The sequence below is a fragment of the Ceratotherium simum genome, chromosome X, assembly GCF_057802395.1.
Source record: "Ceratotherium simum simum isolate JZ-2026a chromosome X, ASM5780239v1, whole genome shotgun sequence".
Taxonomy (NCBI): Eukaryota; Metazoa; Chordata; class Mammalia; order Perissodactyla; family Rhinocerotidae; genus Ceratotherium; species Ceratotherium simum.
Window position 1 is genome coordinate 1,361,279 of NC_141940.1, and position 9,565 is coordinate 1,370,843.

A 9,565-nucleotide genomic window follows, 5' to 3' on the forward strand; every position below is an offset into this window, starting at 1 on the left:
ATGCTTTGTTTGGCCACATTTTCACTCTGTTCACTCATTCTTTCACTCCAAAGACAATCAATGAATGCTTACTCTGTGCCGGGATGCTGATCCAACTCACTGAGATTAGCGGCACAGGAGGACAGTAACTTTGGGAGGACAACAGGAATTCAACTGTAAGCATGCCAAGTCTGAGACATCCTCACTCTTCCCCATTCCCTATATCTACTCAGCACAAAATCTTGTCAATTCTGCATCCTAAGTATTTTTAAACCCATCCACTTATCTTTGCCCCACTGCTACTCCAAATTTCAAGCCAACAACATTCTGTTTTATTGATTTTTAAATTTTTATTTTAAAATACCAGCATCATTGCTTGACCCTCAGCCCTCATGGGCAAACCACCACTCCTACTGTCACCACAGCAACAACAACAACAACATACAACAGCCTCATGAGCTCTGTATGATACCTAATAAGTTGCCAAAGATATGAGCTTTCTTTTTTTTCTCTGCTTCCCAGAGTGTCTTTAAAATTTTGTGTTGAGACAAAATTTACATCCCATAAAACTGACCCATTTTAAGTGTACACTTCAAGATTTTTTAGTAAATTTATCGAGTGGTGCAACCATCACCAGAGTCCAATTTTAGACATTTCCATGACTCCAGTGACCTCTCCCTTGCCCATTTGCAGTTAATCCTTGTTGCCACCCCCCACATCAAGCAATCATTAATCTACTTTCTGTGCCTATGGATTTGCCTATTCTAGACATTTCATATAAATGGAATTATACAATATGTGGTCTTTTGTGACTTGCTTCTTTTACTTAGCATGATGTTTTCAAGGTTTATTCATGTTGTGGCACATATTAGTGTTTCATTCCTTTTGATGGCTGAATAATGATCCACTGTATGTATATACCACATTTTATTTATCCATTCATCAGTTTATGGACATGTGGGTTAGTTCCACCTTTTGGCTCTTGTGAATAAGGCTGCTATGTACATTCATATACCAGTTTTTGGGTGGACATATATTTTAAGTTCTCTGGGGTAGATACCTAAGAGTGGAATTGCTGGGTCCTGTTGTAATGGTATGTTTAATCTTTTGCCAAAGTGTTTTCCAAAGGGGCTACACCATTTTACATTTATTACATTTACATGCACCACCAGCAATGTATGAGAGTTCTAATTTCTCCTCATCCCCACCAACACTTGTTATTTTTCCTTTTTAAAAAATTATATTATAGCTATAGATAGTAATATCTCATTGTGGTTTGGATTTGCATTTCCCTAATCGCTAATGATATTGAACATCTTTTCATCTGCTCGTTGGCCATTTGTATATCTGATTTGGAGAAATGTCTATTAAATATTTTGCCCATTTTTCAGTTAGGTTGTTTCCCTTCTTATTATTGAGATGTAAGAGTTCTTTATATATTTTGGTTACAAGTCCTTTATCAGGTATATGATTTGAAAATATTTTCTCCCAGTCTGTGGCTTGTCTTTTTATTTTCTTAATGGTGTCTTTTGAAGGGAAAAGGCTTTGAATTTTGATTAGGTCCAATTTATCATTTTTTTCTTTTATGGATTGTTAGCTGTTTCCCTCAGTTCTGGGAAAGCTCCAAAGTAGGTGAAAAAAAGGCAAATCCTTGAGCTAATCCTTCAGGGTGCTACCAGATCAAAGCACACAACCACAGTTGTTTGAGAATAAGGTCCATATCATATCCTCTGGCAGCAACCTGCACCCGCAATGCAGAATCTAACCAAAAATTTACAATATCCAGGGGAATACTTAATGAAGAAAAAAACTGCTGAATTTCAGTAAGAGAGCCTTGTGGCATTTTAGGTTACCATGTTACCATCCTCCACTGCTCAGCTCTTTGGCAGCCTTAAAGACAGTGAACTCCCTCAGCTTTTGATTGTCTAGGAAAGCCTTTATTTCTCCTTTATATCCAAAGGATAACTTTGCTGGGTAGAGTATTCTTGGCTGAGAGATTTTGTCTTTCAATATTTTTGAATATATCATTCCACTCTCTCCTGGCCTGAGAAATCTGCTGATAGTCTAATGGGGGTTTCCTTGTAGGTTATTTCTTTCCCGTGGCTACCTTTAATATTCTTTCTTTGTCATTGACTTTTGACAGTTTTATTATCACGTGTCTTGGACAAGGTCTTTTTGCATTGAGATAATTGAGTATTCTTTTAGCTTCATGTACTTGTATATCCAGTTACTTCCCCCAGGTTTTGGAAGTTCTCAGGTATTATTTCTTTAGGTAAGCTCTCCACTGCCTTCTTTCTCTGTTCTCATTCTGGAATACCCATTATCCTTATGTTGTCCTTTCAAATGGAGTTGGATATTTCTTTTAGAATTTCTACTGTAAAAAAAAATCTTAGTTCTTTCTCCTCTTATACCAGAATCATTTCAACCTTGCTAATTCTCTCTTCCATATGATCTGTGCTATTTCCAAAGTTTTCTACTTTATTCTTCATCTCATTTATTGAGTTCTTCAGCTCTAGAATTTCTGTTTGGTCCTTTTTTGGAGTTTCAATCTCTTTGGTGAAGTACTCCTTCTGTTCATTGATTTTATTCCTGAGCTCATTGAATTGCCTTTCTGAATTTTCTTGTAGCTCATTGTTTCTTCATGACAGCTGTTTTGAATTCTTTATCAGTTAGATCACAATCTTCCATGACTTTATGTTTGGTTTCTGGAGAATTTTTATTTTCTTTTTGTGATGGCATGTTACTGAGGCTTTTCGTGGCAGTTGCTGAGTTTGTCCTCTGCTGGTGCATTTGTTGTAGCAAACACCTTTCTTATTTGGGTATAGCTTTGTTTTGATTCCAACTTATTAGAGGCTTTTCTTAAGTTTTTCAGTAGGTGCCACTACAGCACTAGTTTTTGGTTTCTCTTACCTGACCTGCCTCTGGATATATTTGAGGATCTGCACGACTCACCCTCCACTGCATCTATTTGGGGTGGGGTCACTGGTACTGTGTCCTCATAGTCTGCACCTCTGGGGGTCACTAATACCTTGCTGTTGCCAGTGTTGCTGTGGTCACTGGCTTCTCCAGCCGGGGTACAGGAATGGCTGATACCTCTGCTGCTTCCAGGATCACCTGGGTCGAAAGCTTCACCATAGTGGTGGGGGGAGGGGGAAGAGAGGGAGGGAGCAAGGTGTGCAGGGCACTGTCTCAGCTGTTGCCCATTATCTTCTTGCTGCAGGTGCTGCTGTGGTTGGGATGTTGGAGTTCTGTGCATGTCTCCCTGCTGTCAGCCTCTGAGCTGTGGCCAGAAGGCCTAGGATTACAGGGCTCTGCCTCTGCTGCTGTTCCACTCCCTGTGGCTGCAGGTGCTGCTGCGGCTGGCTGGAGTCACAGGCCTGCCTCTGTTGGTGCCCAGAGGGTTCTCTGGGGGTGAGGGTGGATGGCTCAGCTTCTGTGGTTGGGCATCCAGGGCCCTGGGCTCAGCCTCTGCTGTTTCCCTATTTAGCCCCCTCTATGTGCTCCAATCCACCCACGTTTGATTGTACCAATGGGTGGATCTCTCTGGTGTCCTGGTGTGTTGGGCAATGTAGCCTTTGTTGGGTTATGGATGTTTTACTTGCTGTGGATTGAAGGGGAGAGACAAAGAGATCCTCTCACACCACCATGATGATGACCAAGATCAGAATTTAAATTTTAATGAAATCCAACATATCAATTATTTCTTTCACAGATTGTGCCTTTGGTGTTGTATCTAAAGTCATCACGGTATAAGAGGAGAAAGAACTAAGATTTTTTTTTACAGTAGAAATTCTAAAAGAAATATCCTACTCCATTTGAAAGGACAACATAAGGATAATGGGTATTCCAGAATGAGAACAGAGAAAGAAGGCAGTGGAGAGCTTACCTAAAGAAATAATACCTGAGAACTTCCAAAACTTGGGGGAAGTAACTAGATATACAAGTACATGAAGCTAAAAGAATACTCAATTATCTCAATGCAAAAAGACCTTGTCCAAGACACGTGATAATAAAACTGTCAAAAGTCAATGACAAAGAAAGAATATTAAAGGTAGCCACGGGAAAGAAATAACCTACAAGGAAACCCCCATTAGACTATCAGCAGATTTCTCAGGCCAGGAGAGAGTGGAATGATAACCGAAAGACTAGAAGAAATTACCCAAGGTGAACAGGTAAAAGAGAAAAGAATTAAAAAGAGTGAGGACAGTCTAAGGGACCTCTGGGACAACATCAAGCACACTAATATCCGTGTTATAGGTGTCCCGGAAGGAGAAGAGTGAGACAAGGGGGCAGAGAATCTATTTCAAGAAATAATAGATGAAAACTTCCCTAACCTAAGGAAGGAAACAGACATCCAGGTACAGGAGGCACAGAGAGCCCCAAACAAGATAAACCCAAAGAGGCCCACACCAAGACACATCATAATCAAAATGTCCAGAATTAAAGATAAAGAGAGAATCCTAAAAGCCGCAAAAGAAAGTCAAGTTACATACAAAGGAAACCCCATAAGGCTATCAGCTGACTTCTCAGCAGAAACCTTACAGGCTAGAAGAGAGTGGCATGATATATTTAAAGTGCTAAAAGGAAAAAACTTACAGGCAAGAATACTCTACCCAGCAAGATTATCCTTCAAAATGGAAGGAGAGATCAAAAATTTCCCAGACAAGCAAAAATTAAAGGAGTTCATCAACAAGAAGCCAGTGCTACAAGAAATGTTAAAGGGACTGATTTAAGGGGAAAAGAGAAGACCACAAATAGGAAAAATTATCTATTTCCATGATTAGAACGTAATGGATACAAATACACAAAAAAGAGGTTAGATATCTTATCAAAAACATAAAAGGAGGGAGGAGGGGAGTTAAGAGTACAGCTTTCAGACAGAGGTCAAACTAAAGTGACCATCAATTCGGTATAGAAGAAGAAAGGAACAGAGAAGGACTACTAAAACACTGAGAAAAAAAAAAGTTAAAAAATGGCAGTAAGTACATACTTATCAATAGCTACTTTAAACGTCAATGGACTAAATGCTCCAATTAAAACGCATAGGGTGGCTGACTGGATAAAAAAACAAGACCCATATATATGCTGCATACAAGAGACACACTTCAGACCTAAAGACACTCACAAACTGAAAGTGAAGGGATGGAAAAAGATACTCCTCGCAAATGGCAATGAAAAGAAAGCTGGGGTAGCAGTACTCATATCAGACAAAATAGACTTTAAGACAAAAACTGTAAAAAGAGACAAGGGCATTACATAATGATCAAGGGAACAATCCAACAAGAGGATATAGCACTTGTAAATATCTACGCACCCAATGTAGGTGCACCTAAATATATAAAGCAATTATTAACAGACATAAAAACAGAAATAGACAGTAACACAATAATAGTAGGGGACTTTAACACTCCACTTACACCAACGGATAGATCATCCAAACAGAAGATCAATAAGGAAACATTGGCCTTAAACGACACACTAGAACAGATGGACCTAGTAGATATATACCGAGCATTCCATCCAAAAATCGAAGAATACACGTTCTTTTCAAATGCACATGGAACACTCTCCAGGATTGATCACATAATAGGCCACAAAACAAGTCTCCATAAATTTAAGAAGATTGAAATAATACCAAGCATCTTTTCTGACCACAACGGTATGAAACTAGAAATCAACTATAGGAAGAAAATCAGAAAAGCCACAAATACATGGAGATTAAACAAAATGCTACTGAACAATGATTGGTTAATGAAGAAATCAAAGAAGAAATCAAAAAATACCTGGAGACAAATGAAAATGAAAATACGACATGCCAGAATTTATGGGATACAGCAAAAGTGGTTCTAAGAGGGAAGTTTATAGCGATACAGGCCTATCTCAACAAACAAGAAAAATCTCAAATAAACAATCTAACAATGCACCTAAAGGAACTGGAAAAAGAAGAACAAACCAAGCCCAAAATCAGTAGAAGAAGGGAAATAATAAAAATCAGAGCAGAAATAAATGAAATAGAGAACAAAAAAACAATAGAAAAAATCAACAAAACCAAGAGCTGCTTCTTTGAAAAGGTCAACAAAATTGACAAATCTTTAGCTAGACTCACCAAGAAAAAAAGAGAGAAGGCACAAATAAGTAAAATCAGAAATGAAAGAGGAGAGGTTACAACAAACACCTCGGATATACAACAGATTATAAGAGAATACTATGAAAAGCTATATGCCAACCAATTCGACAATCTGGAAGAAATTCTAGGAATTTATTCCTAGAATCATACAACCTTGCAAAACTGGATCAAGAAGAAGTAGAGAATTTGAATAGACCAATCACCAGTAAGGAGATCGAAACAGTAATCACAAACCTCCCCAAAAATAAAAGTCCAGGACCAGACGGCTTCCCTGGGGAATTCTACCAAACATTCAAAGAAGACTTAATACCTATCCTTCTCAAACTCTTCCAAAAAATTGAGGAGGGGGGGAAGCTCCCTAACTCATTCTACGAAGCTGACATTACCCTGATACCAAAACCAGACAAGGACAACACAAAAAAAAGAAAATTACAGGCCAATATCACTGATGAACATCGATGCAAAAATCCTCAACAAAATACTAGCAAATCACATACAATATGTTACAAAGATTATACAACATGATCAAGTGGGATTTATTCCAGGGATGCATGGATGGTTTAACATTCGCAAATCAATCAACGTAATACACCACATTAATAAAATGAAGAATAAAAATCACATGATCATCTCAATAGATGCAGAGAAATCATTTGACAAGATACAGCATCCATTTATGATAGAAACTCTGAATAAAATGGGTATAGAAGGAAAGTATCTCAACATAATAAAGACCATATATGAGAAACCCACAGCTAATATCATCCTCAATGGTGAAAAACTGAAAGCCATCCCTCTAAGAACAGGAACCAGACAAGGATGCCCACTGTCACCACTCCTATTTAACATAGTACTGGAAGTCCTAGCCGGAGCAATCAGGCAAGAGAAAGAAATAAAAGGGATCCAAATTGGAAAGGAAGAAGTGAAACTGTCACTATTTGCAGATGACATGATTTTATATATAGAAAACCCTAAAGAATCCACCAGAAAACTTTTAGAAGTAATAAACGAATATGGCAAAGTTGCAGGATACAAAATCAACATACAAAAATCAGTTGCATTTCTGTACACTAACAACGAAGTAGCAGAAAGAGAAATTAAGAATACCATCCCATTTACAATTGCAACAAAAAGAATAAAATACCTAGGAATAAACTTAACCAAAGAGGTGAAAGATCTGTACACTGAAAACTATAAAACATTTCTGAAAGAAATTGAAGAAGACACAAAGAAATGGAAAGATATTCCGTGCTCTTGGATTGGAAGAATTAACATAGTTAAGATGTCCATATTTCCTAAAGCCATCTATAGATTCAATGCAATCCCTATCAAAGTTCCAACAACATTTTTCACCGAAATAGAACAAAGAATCCTAAAATTTATATGGAACAACAAAAGACCCCGAATAGCTAAAGGAATCCTGAGAAAAAAAGAACAAAGCTGGAGGTATCACACTCCCTGACTTCAAAATATACTACAAAGCTATAGTAACCAAAACAGCATGGTACTGGCACAAAAACAGACACACAGATCAATGGAATAGAATCGAAAGCCCAGAAATAAACCCACACATCTATGGACAGCTAATCTTTGACAAAGGAGCCAAGAACATACAATGGGGAAAAGAAAGTCTCTTCAACAAATGGTGTTGGGAAAACTGGATAGCCATATGCAAAAAAATGAAAGTAGACCCTTACCTTACACCATACACAAAAATTAACTCCAAATGGATTAAAGACTTGAATGTAAGACCTGAAACTGTGAAACTTCTAGAAGAAAACATAGGCAGTACGCTCTTCGACATCAGTCTTAGCAACATCTTTTCAAACACCACGTCTGACTGGGCAAGAGAAACAATAGAAAAAATAAACAAATGGGACTACATCAAACTAAAAAGCTTCTGCACAGCAAAGGAAACCATCAACAAAACGAAAAGACACCCTAACAATTGGGAGAAGATATTTGCAAACCATACTTCTGATAAGGGCTTCATCTCCAAAATATATAAAGAACCCATGCATCTCAACAACAAAAAAACTACTAACCCAATTAAAAAATGGGCAAAAGACCTGAACAGACATTTCTCCAAAGAAGATATACAGATGGCCAACAAGCACATTAAAAGATGTTCAAAATCACTAACTATGAGGGAAATGCAAATCAAAACTACAATGAGATATCACCTCACGCCCGTCAGAATGGCTATAATTAACAAGACAGGAAACAACATGTGTTGGAGAGGATGTGGAGAGAAGGGAACTCTCATACACTGCTGGTGGGAGTGCAAACTGGTGCAGCCACTATGGAAAACAGTATGGAGATTCCTCAAAAAATCAAGGATAGAACTACCATATGATCCAGCTATTCCACTGCTGGGTATTTATCCAAAGAACTTGAAAACACCAATTTGTAAAGGTACATGCACCCCTGTGTTCATTGCAGCATTATTCACAATAGCCAAGACTTGGAAGCAACCTAAGTGCCCACAAGGGGACGAATGGATAAAGAAGATGTGGTATATATACACAATGGAATACTACTCAGCCATAAGAAACGAGGAAATCCAGGCATTTGTGACAACACGGATGGACATTGAGGGTATAATGCAAAGTGAAATAAGTCAGAGGGAGAAGGTCAAATACCGTATGATTTCCTTCATTAAGTAGTAGATAATAACAACAATAAACAAACACATAGAGACAGAGATTGGATTGGTGGTTACCAGAGGGGAAGGGGGGAGGGAGGAGGGCGAAAGGGATAATTGGGCACATGTGTGTGGTGATGGGTTGTGATTGGTATTTGGGTGGTGAACATGAGGTAATCTATGCAGAAATAGAAGTATAATGATGTACACCTGAAATTTATACAATGTTATAAACCAATGTTACTGCAATAAATAAAAAAGTAAAAAAAAACTGAAAAAAAATAAAAAAAATAAAAAATAAAAAATAAAAAGTCATCACCATACCCAAGGTCATCTAGGTTTTCTTCTGTATTATCTTCTTGGAGTTTTATAGTCTTGCATTTTACACTCAGGTCTGTGATCCATTTTGAATTAATTTTTGTTAAATTTATAAAGTCTGTATTTTGATTCATTTTGTTTGTATGTGGATGTCCAGTTGTTCCAGCACCATTTGTTGAAAAGAGTGTCTTTTCTCTATTGTGTTGCCTTTGCTCCTTTGTCAAAAATCAGTTGGTTATATTTACGTGGGTCTATTTCTGGGCTCTCTATTCTGTTTCATTGTTCTATTTGTCTATTCTTTCACCAATACCCCACTGTCTTGATTACTGTAGCTTTATAGTAAGTCTTGAAGTCGGGTAGTTACAGCCCTCCAACTATGTTCTCCTTCAATATTGTGTTGGCTATTCTGTGTCTTTTGCCTCTGCTCCTAAACTTTAGAATCAGTTTATCGATATCCACAAAATAACTCTCTGGGACCATTGGACATTTTTTATTGG